At 39.8% G+C, this 8,623-nt stretch overlaps 1 long non-coding RNA gene across 5 annotated transcripts; it reads left to right on the top strand.

Moving 5' to 3' along the window:
- The first annotated feature begins 34 nt into the window (after positions 1-34).
- On the top strand, positions 35-3,886 carry LOC133713198 (uncharacterized). Of its 5 annotated transcripts, XR_009847868.1 has the most exons (7): positions 35-841; positions 939-981; positions 1,603-1,699; positions 1,858-1,986; positions 2,811-2,906; positions 3,075-3,160; positions 3,624-3,886. It is a non-coding gene; the product is annotated as an uncharacterized LOC133713198 (long non-coding RNA). The 5 variants fall into 5 exon arrangements; XR_009847870.1 differs by lacking the exon at positions 2,811-2,906 and having other exon boundaries at positions 41-841; XR_009847869.1 differs by lacking the exon at positions 1,858-1,986 and having other exon boundaries at positions 45-841.
- The last annotated feature ends 4,737 nt before the right edge of the window (positions 3,887-8,623 follow it).

Here is an 8,623-nt window from a genome sequence, read left to right on the forward strand (position 1 = left end):
CCATGCTTGATGGCAATCAACAGAAGATATATATACAAGTTAATTACTATGCAAGCAAGCAATCAATGCTTTGCCATGCAATTAATGGGTAGTGGACACGAAGCATATGGAAGCATGATTACAAGTAACAAGGTATATATATGTATTTGCATTGCACGTACATGACAGAAGATCAATTAAGGAAATGTCATCCTTAAGGAAATGACATATATTTTACGTGCATATCCAACAACTCGCGACCAAGAGGAAGATTACGTTCAGGACTGTAAGAGGCAATTAACTCTTGCCTATATTCTAGCGACACTACTAAAAACAATTGCATTTGCTTCGGAAATTTGCGACGGCATTGATTTCCGTAGCAATTGAGACTCTATTGCTACGGAAAATGTTCCGTCGCAATTAAGTCTTATCATTTGCGACGGAAAATCTTTGCCGTAGTAACTTTGTAATCAATTGCTACGCCTTTTCCTCTTGCCGTCGCATAACTTATTTCTATTTCCCCGCTAACATCTCGATCTGTAGCCTTAATTAACCCAAGCTCTCTCTGTCTCTCTTCTCGCCCAAGCGCTTTCTCTCTCTCTCTCTCTCTCTTCTCGCCCAAGCTCACCCAAGCTCTCTCTCTCTCTCTTCAGAACTTGGGTTTCTGTCTTCGTCCAAACTCAGGTCCAAGGGCCTGAGGATCCACGACAACCCTGCTCTCGAGCATGCCTCCAAGGCCTCCAATTTCCTCTACCCGGTCTTCTTCATCGATCAACACTGCATGAATCCCGACCCGAACGCACCCTCGGCCGGGTCCTCCAAGGCCGGCCTGAACCGAATCTGGCGCTTATTAGAGTCAAGGGTTGGGAACTTCTAGCCCGTGTGTTAATCTGTGAAATTTTGCTCCCGCCTTCGTTTGGTTTCTGATTCAGTTGTTTTTTCTTATATCGCTTTTGCAGGAAGAATTTGCGGATCTTAGAGCCAAGGGTTGCGAGCTTCTGGGTATGGTTTTCTCAATTTGATTGATGTTTTTGTTGTTTCTCCTTTTTCCACTCATATTCATACGAAGGTTTCTGATTTCTTGGACAAAGTTAGAGATTTATGGTTAGTTTTTTCTCTATTTGTGGTTTTTTTTTTTCCTCTTTTTATGGTTAGTTAGCTATCAGTCACTATCTTTTACTTTTTTTTCAGTCAAATTACAGATCCAATCCATTGTCAATCCCTTATTTCAATTGATTTCAACTGAGTACCTCTTTAACTCGAAGAACTCATGTTTTGAATGACAAAGAAGAGCTTCAATTTGGTTTATCAATTGAAATTTTCTATAATGATATTGTTTGCTTTCGAAACCAATGATTTATATTCATGAAAAAGATCTTCAATTTCTTGCTCAACTACATCATGTTTTCGAACCCACTGTTTCCTGCTTTCATACTTTGAACTTCTTTCTTGCTCAAGTACATCATTATCATATTCATGTGTTCTGCTATTCCCCTATCAATTTGATCATCAAATAATTCTGATATTTACATCTGTTGACACTGTATAGCAAATTAATGCTATTATCAAGAATTTCTACTCACATAATGCAACTAATTTCATTTTCAAAATTACTTTGTGCAGCATCAGCTTTGTTTCACAACTGGAAATCACTGAGCAAGAGGAAAAAAATCAAACAATAGCTTCATCTGTTCACTGTCAAAGATAAATGAAGCTACAGGTAAAGGCTTTTATTCATGAATTTATAACATTTCTATTTGTTTGTACTCTACAACATATTAATCGTATCAATAGTGTTAATCAATGATAGTTTGAGGTTTAGGCAATAGATTTCATATCTGTCTGTCTCTCTCACCTTTTACTACGAACTGCATTAAGCTTCAACACCAAAACCATCAATTAAGAATCTGCAACAAAGAAAATAGTGATGTCTAACCCCAGGAAGGCATTTGGATGGGCTGCAAGAGATTCATCTGGTGTTCTCTCTCCCTTCAGTTTCTCCAGAAGGTAGATTATTGCCAACTAGTACAACACTTCTCAGTTCTTCCTCTTCAGATTAATTAAACCATATATAGTACATGTTTAATTGTTTTATAGTACGTTCTAAAGTTCAAGATCTAAACCATTTGGATAGTTTTTTTTTTCTGTTTGTACACCATAACTGTTTTAGCTGCACTGGGATTTAGATTTTTGATACTTATCTTTAAGTGTCTATGGCTCTATGGCATCAAGCTTTCTAGGATAAGGTCTAGAAAACACCCTTCCATAACATCCTCTTTCATTAGCTCGTTGAACTTTAGCACTTTTAGGTTGTTGGCCATCCGTTTTACCGTGGTAGATTATAACTGCAAACTTCTGTGTTTTGGATAAAAACCTGTATGTTCTACTCTGTAATTGCCTGTGCTTATGGCTAGGGGGTAAATCAAACAAGTTTATCTTTAGTTATAGTTTGAATGTCATGAACATGACACATAATGCAGACAATCTTAATTTCTGTAATTGTTTTCCTGTCTATGACATGCAAACTATATAGGTAATATATGACTAAAGCTTTGACAATCATAAGTATTATGATTGTGGTCTCCATTTTTTTTTTTGTTTTTATGGTGATGTGTGTAAAAAAAAAAAAAAAAGGCTAGCTTGGCTTAAAATCGTATAGCATATTGTTAAGGTCACTCTATAACTATCGTTGTTGTTTGATCGGTGGGTTTCACAAATTCAATGCTAAGTCAGGAATTGTTTTCTGTTGTTAACAGTTAAAAGGGTCTCTTAGAGTCCGGTTATAGGATGACATCTTCTGTTAACAATAGTAATTGACAATGTATGTGCAGAGCTTGCATGGAAAGGCAGCTTCATAATAAATATATTTTGTGCACAAACAGTAAAGGGTAGAAGAAACTGTTTCATATATTTTTCCCTTCTTAAAGGTAAAGTTGGTCTATATGAATGTATGAAATTTTGAATGAAATGTCGCTAGATTGAACTTCAAATTCTCTCATAAATGACAGGATAAAGTGTTGTCAACCGTTGATACCTTTATTTTCTATATATAATCTAATATTACCCTATTAAACCTTCTGTCTATCTGTACGCAGGTAACGAGTGTTGGAATCAATACTGAATGGGGATTGTTGATGGCAAGTATATCTCTGAGGATACCTATAAAGAAACTCTTCTACAGGTTCTTGCATTTTTTCTAGAATGTTGTTCTTTAATTTTGGAAAATCACTTACAGCTGATTGCTATCTATTTGTGGTCTGAAAGTTATCTATACGGCTAGAGCTCTACTCTAGTAATATTCATATTGTTATCTCTCTGCTGCGTACAAGTGATTATGATGGATGTAGGTAGGCTTTTACTATTCGTCACAATTGCTTGCATCTGTTATTCTATGGTAAATTAAATATAAAGCCTAAGGTCTATGATTTTAGTGCAAACAAGGTTGACATGGAAACTAAAACCGAAAGCGAAGAAGGCATGGTTCCAACTTCCTATATTAACATTAGGTTTCTTGTGTTTTTTTGTGCTGTGCTTAATCATGTTTTCTGTAATGGTTTGCAAGCTCATTTTCTTCACTGTTGCTTGAAGTAAATGATCTCTTACCATTCCTGTAAGAGTCTGATAGATTGTTCTTTGTTATGCAGATTTGTGTTCTTTCCAATTTCTGACCTGAAACTGTTGAGGATGCTAGCTAATGAAGGTCCTGCAGAGTTGTGTTCCTTGCAATCTCTGACCTGAAATTGTTGAGGAAGCTAGCAAATGAAGGCGTTACAGTGTTGGGGTTGCCTTGACTAGTCTTTGTTTTTTTTTTTTTTTTTGGATTTGTGATTTTTGGTTGGTGTAAGAATGATAGATATTGTATTTTGATATTTGTCAATTTATAATATTTGTGGAACATGGTACTTGCTTTGGTGTGCAATTTTTTTTTTTTTTTGGGTGTGCAATTCACCCTTTTTTTTTTTTTTTTTTTTTAAAACGAAATATCTATTTGCGACGGCAAATTACCCGTCGCAAATAGTTTAGCCATTGCGACGGCAACAGTTTTCCGTCGCAAATACTTTTTGCAACGGCATTTTACCGTCGCAAATGGATTTTGTGACGCCACCTATTGCAACGCCAACATTTCCGTCGCAAAAGGCTCAATTTTCCGTCGCGAAAAGTTTTTTCCGTCGCAAAAGCCCAATTTGCCGTCGCAAAATAGGCGTCGCAAAAGCAATTTTTTTTAGTAGTGCGATGACAGAGGCAAATATAATTACTTATTGCTTACGTTAGATATCAAACCTATTAAGAGTTTTGATTTGATTCAAGGCCAATAACTGTGGCCTAAAATATAGTATTTCATTCCTATTTGGAAGGAGAAGCTGCAAAGCCTATATATAGAGGCTAAGACGACACAACAAAGGACGAACAACTCTTCAACCAATCTCTACGATTGCCCAAGTCTCCCCGGAGCAGCCTCTCTTACCGGTGACCACACTCCAGTCCCAGTCTCTTCAAGAGCTGACTGTCAGCGCCACCAAACCAACTCTGCGACCGTGCTTCCAGTCCCAGTCTCCCCAGGAGCCGACTGTTAGTGCTACTGCCACCGTTACTTCCAACGAAGCAAGGGTAACGCCCTCGCAACCCAGCGAAGCTAAAGTCACGCTTTAGCAAAACCCGTGCTTCTCCAGACTTCCCGGTGATTGCTCTGCTCAACCTACAACGTTGGGCATCGATTCGGTGAACGCAAAGAGACCACAACCAAAGCCCTTACCAGTAAGGCAAAAAGTCCTTTTCCGAAAGGCATAGAAAAGAACCTTGTGACGAGGTTAGTGCTCTCCTCGTCCACATCGTTTGAGAAGAAGTCAGGTCAAGGGACGCCCCGACGACTGCACCCCACGGTGCTGGCACGCTCGCGCATTCAAAAGAGACAGTTTGTACCAAACTGATTTTGGGAGCTAAACATTTTGGCACGCCCAGTGGGACTACACCAGAGTCTTTTTGTATTCACCATCATTGGGATGCCAGAGGGAAATCTTTACCAAAGGAAATTCCTAAAGTGATAAGATGGCCAACGTTGCCACCACTGGCAATACTGACATTGATGACGAGTTCGTGCCCCTCATCATCCCAGAGGATGCTAGCATCGATGAACGACTCCGCATCCTTATGGTCGACAACGACAATTTTCGGAAGCATCTGGCAGCTTCAATCGCGAAATCGGAACAACAGATTCGCGAGTTTGATCAGCAACTGATTCGGAATGCTGAGGAGGCTAAGGCTAAGGCGCATGCACAAAAGCTCGCCAAAATGGCCATAGCGCACGCGGCCATAGAGGCTGTACATGGAGAGGATCATCAACAAAATTGTTCTTCTGACAAGAAAATTGTCTCTAAACAAATATCTGATTTCTCCACTGATCAGGCCAAATATGTGGATACTGGTCAGATACATGGGGGGCAAGATTCTGCACAAGTTCATTCCTCTGATCATCCGGAGCGGCTTTGTGAATCAACAGAATTACGTGAAGGCCAAGAAGTGATTAAATGTGGTCTAATAGATCAATTGGCTATTTACAACAGAGAGGGCCCACAAGATGGACTTATTCAAAAAGCTAATGACCTATGTGAAGCACATGGCCAAGAAGATGACGATTGTGGCCATCATACTGCTCAAATACAAGGCCATGATAATCAAGGTGGTTGCCAATTAATTACTCCCAGCCAACCTATTGGTGGTTTTCTTCAAGGCACATATATTCAACGGCCAATTTGTGGCTTTGATATATGTGGAAGATATATTCACATCCCCAATTTTGAAAATGGCCAAGCTCAATATTCAAGTGGCCGGTTTATCATAGTGGGATATGAACTGACATATTATCAGTGCAAGATAACTCTTGTTTATAATTATCAAGCTCCAAATCTCTTGCAAAAAGAATTTGCCTATGATGATACTATACAGTCCATAGAGGCGTCTCAATATGATGCCTGGAAAGAAAATAGAGGCAAACAAATTTTTGATATGCCTATTTTTGCAGAAGAGATCGATTCATCAAATTTTGGTGATTCTAAATATGATCTCAACGTGGAGCCAATATATGATGAATATGATGATGATTACAATTTAATTATTGGTTCCAAAAATCATATGCAGGAGTACAAGTCTTTTGAAGCTCTTGATATGGAGAATTTTGACCAACAAGTGGTTAAATGCAAAAGCCAATCTGTGGCTTCTTCTGAAAACACCATGTTCTATGACATGGTAATTGGCGACAAAGCCGATCTTGGGACACCATCATCTCCAAAATTGCAATTGAAGATCATGTTTTGTCAACCAACAAAGATAATTGGGGGGCAATATTACTCCTCCTGTGAGCCAATTTTCTTCCAAGTTTTCGACGCGAAGTATCTTTGTTACTTTCCTGCAACCTCTCATAAGAGGGGTGTTCATGCTATAAATTTTAATACGTCGGAGCTTGGAGTGAAGCATAGATGGCCTCCTCCGTGGCCTTCTAGAGGTTAGCCAAACGCACTGATGCTAGCTTCTTTATTTGCTTCTAATTTTCAGTTTGCATCTTTCTTTTAGTTAGTTAAAAAAAAAAAAATACAAAAAGAGAGTTATGCGTCGCGAAGGACGCGGAGATATCAGCGAGTGGTCGCGAAGGAATGACCGCGAGGAGCACGGGCCGCGAGCAAATTAGCGCGAAGGAGATGGCCGCGAAGCGAATGCTCGTGAAGAAGGCCAACATGAGTAATGTTCGCGCGACGGTCAGCGAACGTCCGCGAGGCCATAAGTACGTCAATAAACGCTCGCAAGGAACACCTCGCGAATGCTTCTCTAGCGAGCACTGATCAAGTGAAGCGAACGCTCGCAAGGAACATTATCACAAGAGGCAGAGCTCGCTGAGTGCACTTGGCCTAAGCTTCGTCAATGCGATTCGATCCGTGAAGCGCTGCACCAGAACCTCTTCCAACACGAGATGCACGCTCTAAGGCGAAGTCGTTCAAAGGGCCATTGAGTGGTCTTTAGTGGAGAGTATGCCAATTACAGTGGCAGGCATCAAAGTAGAGTCAAGAGGAAGGCTTTTTATGCCACAGCAGTTTCAAATCGAATTGTAGGAGCCTCCATATCCAACCCAGTGTTATCTCCCACTGCTGCCGCGAAGAATTGAACCCAATCCCCAGGCAATAGTGATTAATTTGAACTCTTTGTTGATATATTGATCTTCTATGGGCTGCTTGGTTGAAATTTCATCATAGGTCTGAGAATCTGAGATATGCCCACGAGGTGTTTGATAAAATTCCTGAGAGAAACCTCCTGTGGAGATGACATGTGCAACGAATAGAGGCTTCTGAATATTTGCCTAGCGCACACTGGGGGGCATCAGGGGACTGGTACTGTCAAACTCTTCTTTGTGTGACAGTGTTCTCAATGCCAAAATTGACGTGATTGAGACTTTGAGTATCTTGGTATAGCATGAGGCCAATCCCTGTGGCTTTAAATGAATTGTTCAAAAACTCTCAATCTTTGGAAGCCTACTTTTTGGTTCCAAGAAATATCAGAGCAATTGGCAGCAGTAGAGCTATCTATTCAGAGAGTCATGTGCAATAAGTGTGTCAGGAAGAACGAGCTTGGGAATAAGACCACATGATTTCTGGAACTTCAAGAAGAGTCTGCTGCGAGGACTGGAACCAATTGAGCTCCTTGGAGTTGAAAAAGAATTCGTTTCGGCTGAACCAATTAAGATGTCAGTGGAAGAATAAACAATCAGCTAGAGCAGAATGATTATGATCATATGAAGTGGTGGAAAGGTGATCTTTGGCTTTATGTGCTCAATATGTGACACACCTGCTTGTTATGTGTCGGCTAGCCCAGGCCTAGATGACAGTCAGAGAGGCTCGCGAGCATTCACTCAATTCCCAATGGGATTCCCAGGTTTCTTTATTTGTTCACAATCTATATATGTTCTTTGTTTTTCAATGCCTAGAATATAGTTGAGTGTTATACATACTTTGTATATACTGGTTGGAAGGCATTGCTACATGCTCACTGATAATAATTAGAAGACAAGATTCTTTGGAGCCTGAAGATAAAGGTTGGTGAACTGTCAACTTGTTGTTTTGAAAGGCTTTGGTACAAAACCAACCCGGGGAATGCTTCTAGATTTTGATGGTCCTTCATGAAAGCTTAGGGTTCCTAGGCCTGGATCTTTTGAGTTGAGAATGTCATTAGCTTACATGCATCTTCAAAAAGGTTTCAGCAAAATGGTCAATTTTTGAAGTACAACTCAAGGCTAGCAAGGTCTGAGAGAATGTTTATTTATGGCCTTGAGCAATGATACCTATTTTGTCGTACAAGTCTAAGTGAAGTTCATACGACTCAGATCATGAAGAAAGAGCAATGATTTGAGCTGTTCGTCCAAAATAATGAGTTCAGGACTAGGTTGGTGCAAACCAATTGTTTCTGATCGAAGAGTACATGAAGTTCACTGCTACAAAGAAAAGAATAGCCTAGATGAGCTTAATGATCTTAGCTGGAAATTATCAAAGCTAATTGTGATTAAGCTAGTTCAGCCAAAGTACATGAGTTTGGTCATTAACGTTCAAGGCCAATACTTGTGGCCCTTTTTTATCATATCAAATATTGTTCATTTTGCTAGACA

This window comes from Rosa rugosa, chromosome 5 (assembly GCF_958449725.1).
Source record: "Rosa rugosa chromosome 5, drRosRugo1.1, whole genome shotgun sequence".
In the NCBI taxonomy this organism is placed as follows: domain Eukaryota; kingdom Viridiplantae; phylum Streptophyta; class Magnoliopsida; order Rosales; family Rosaceae; genus Rosa; species Rosa rugosa.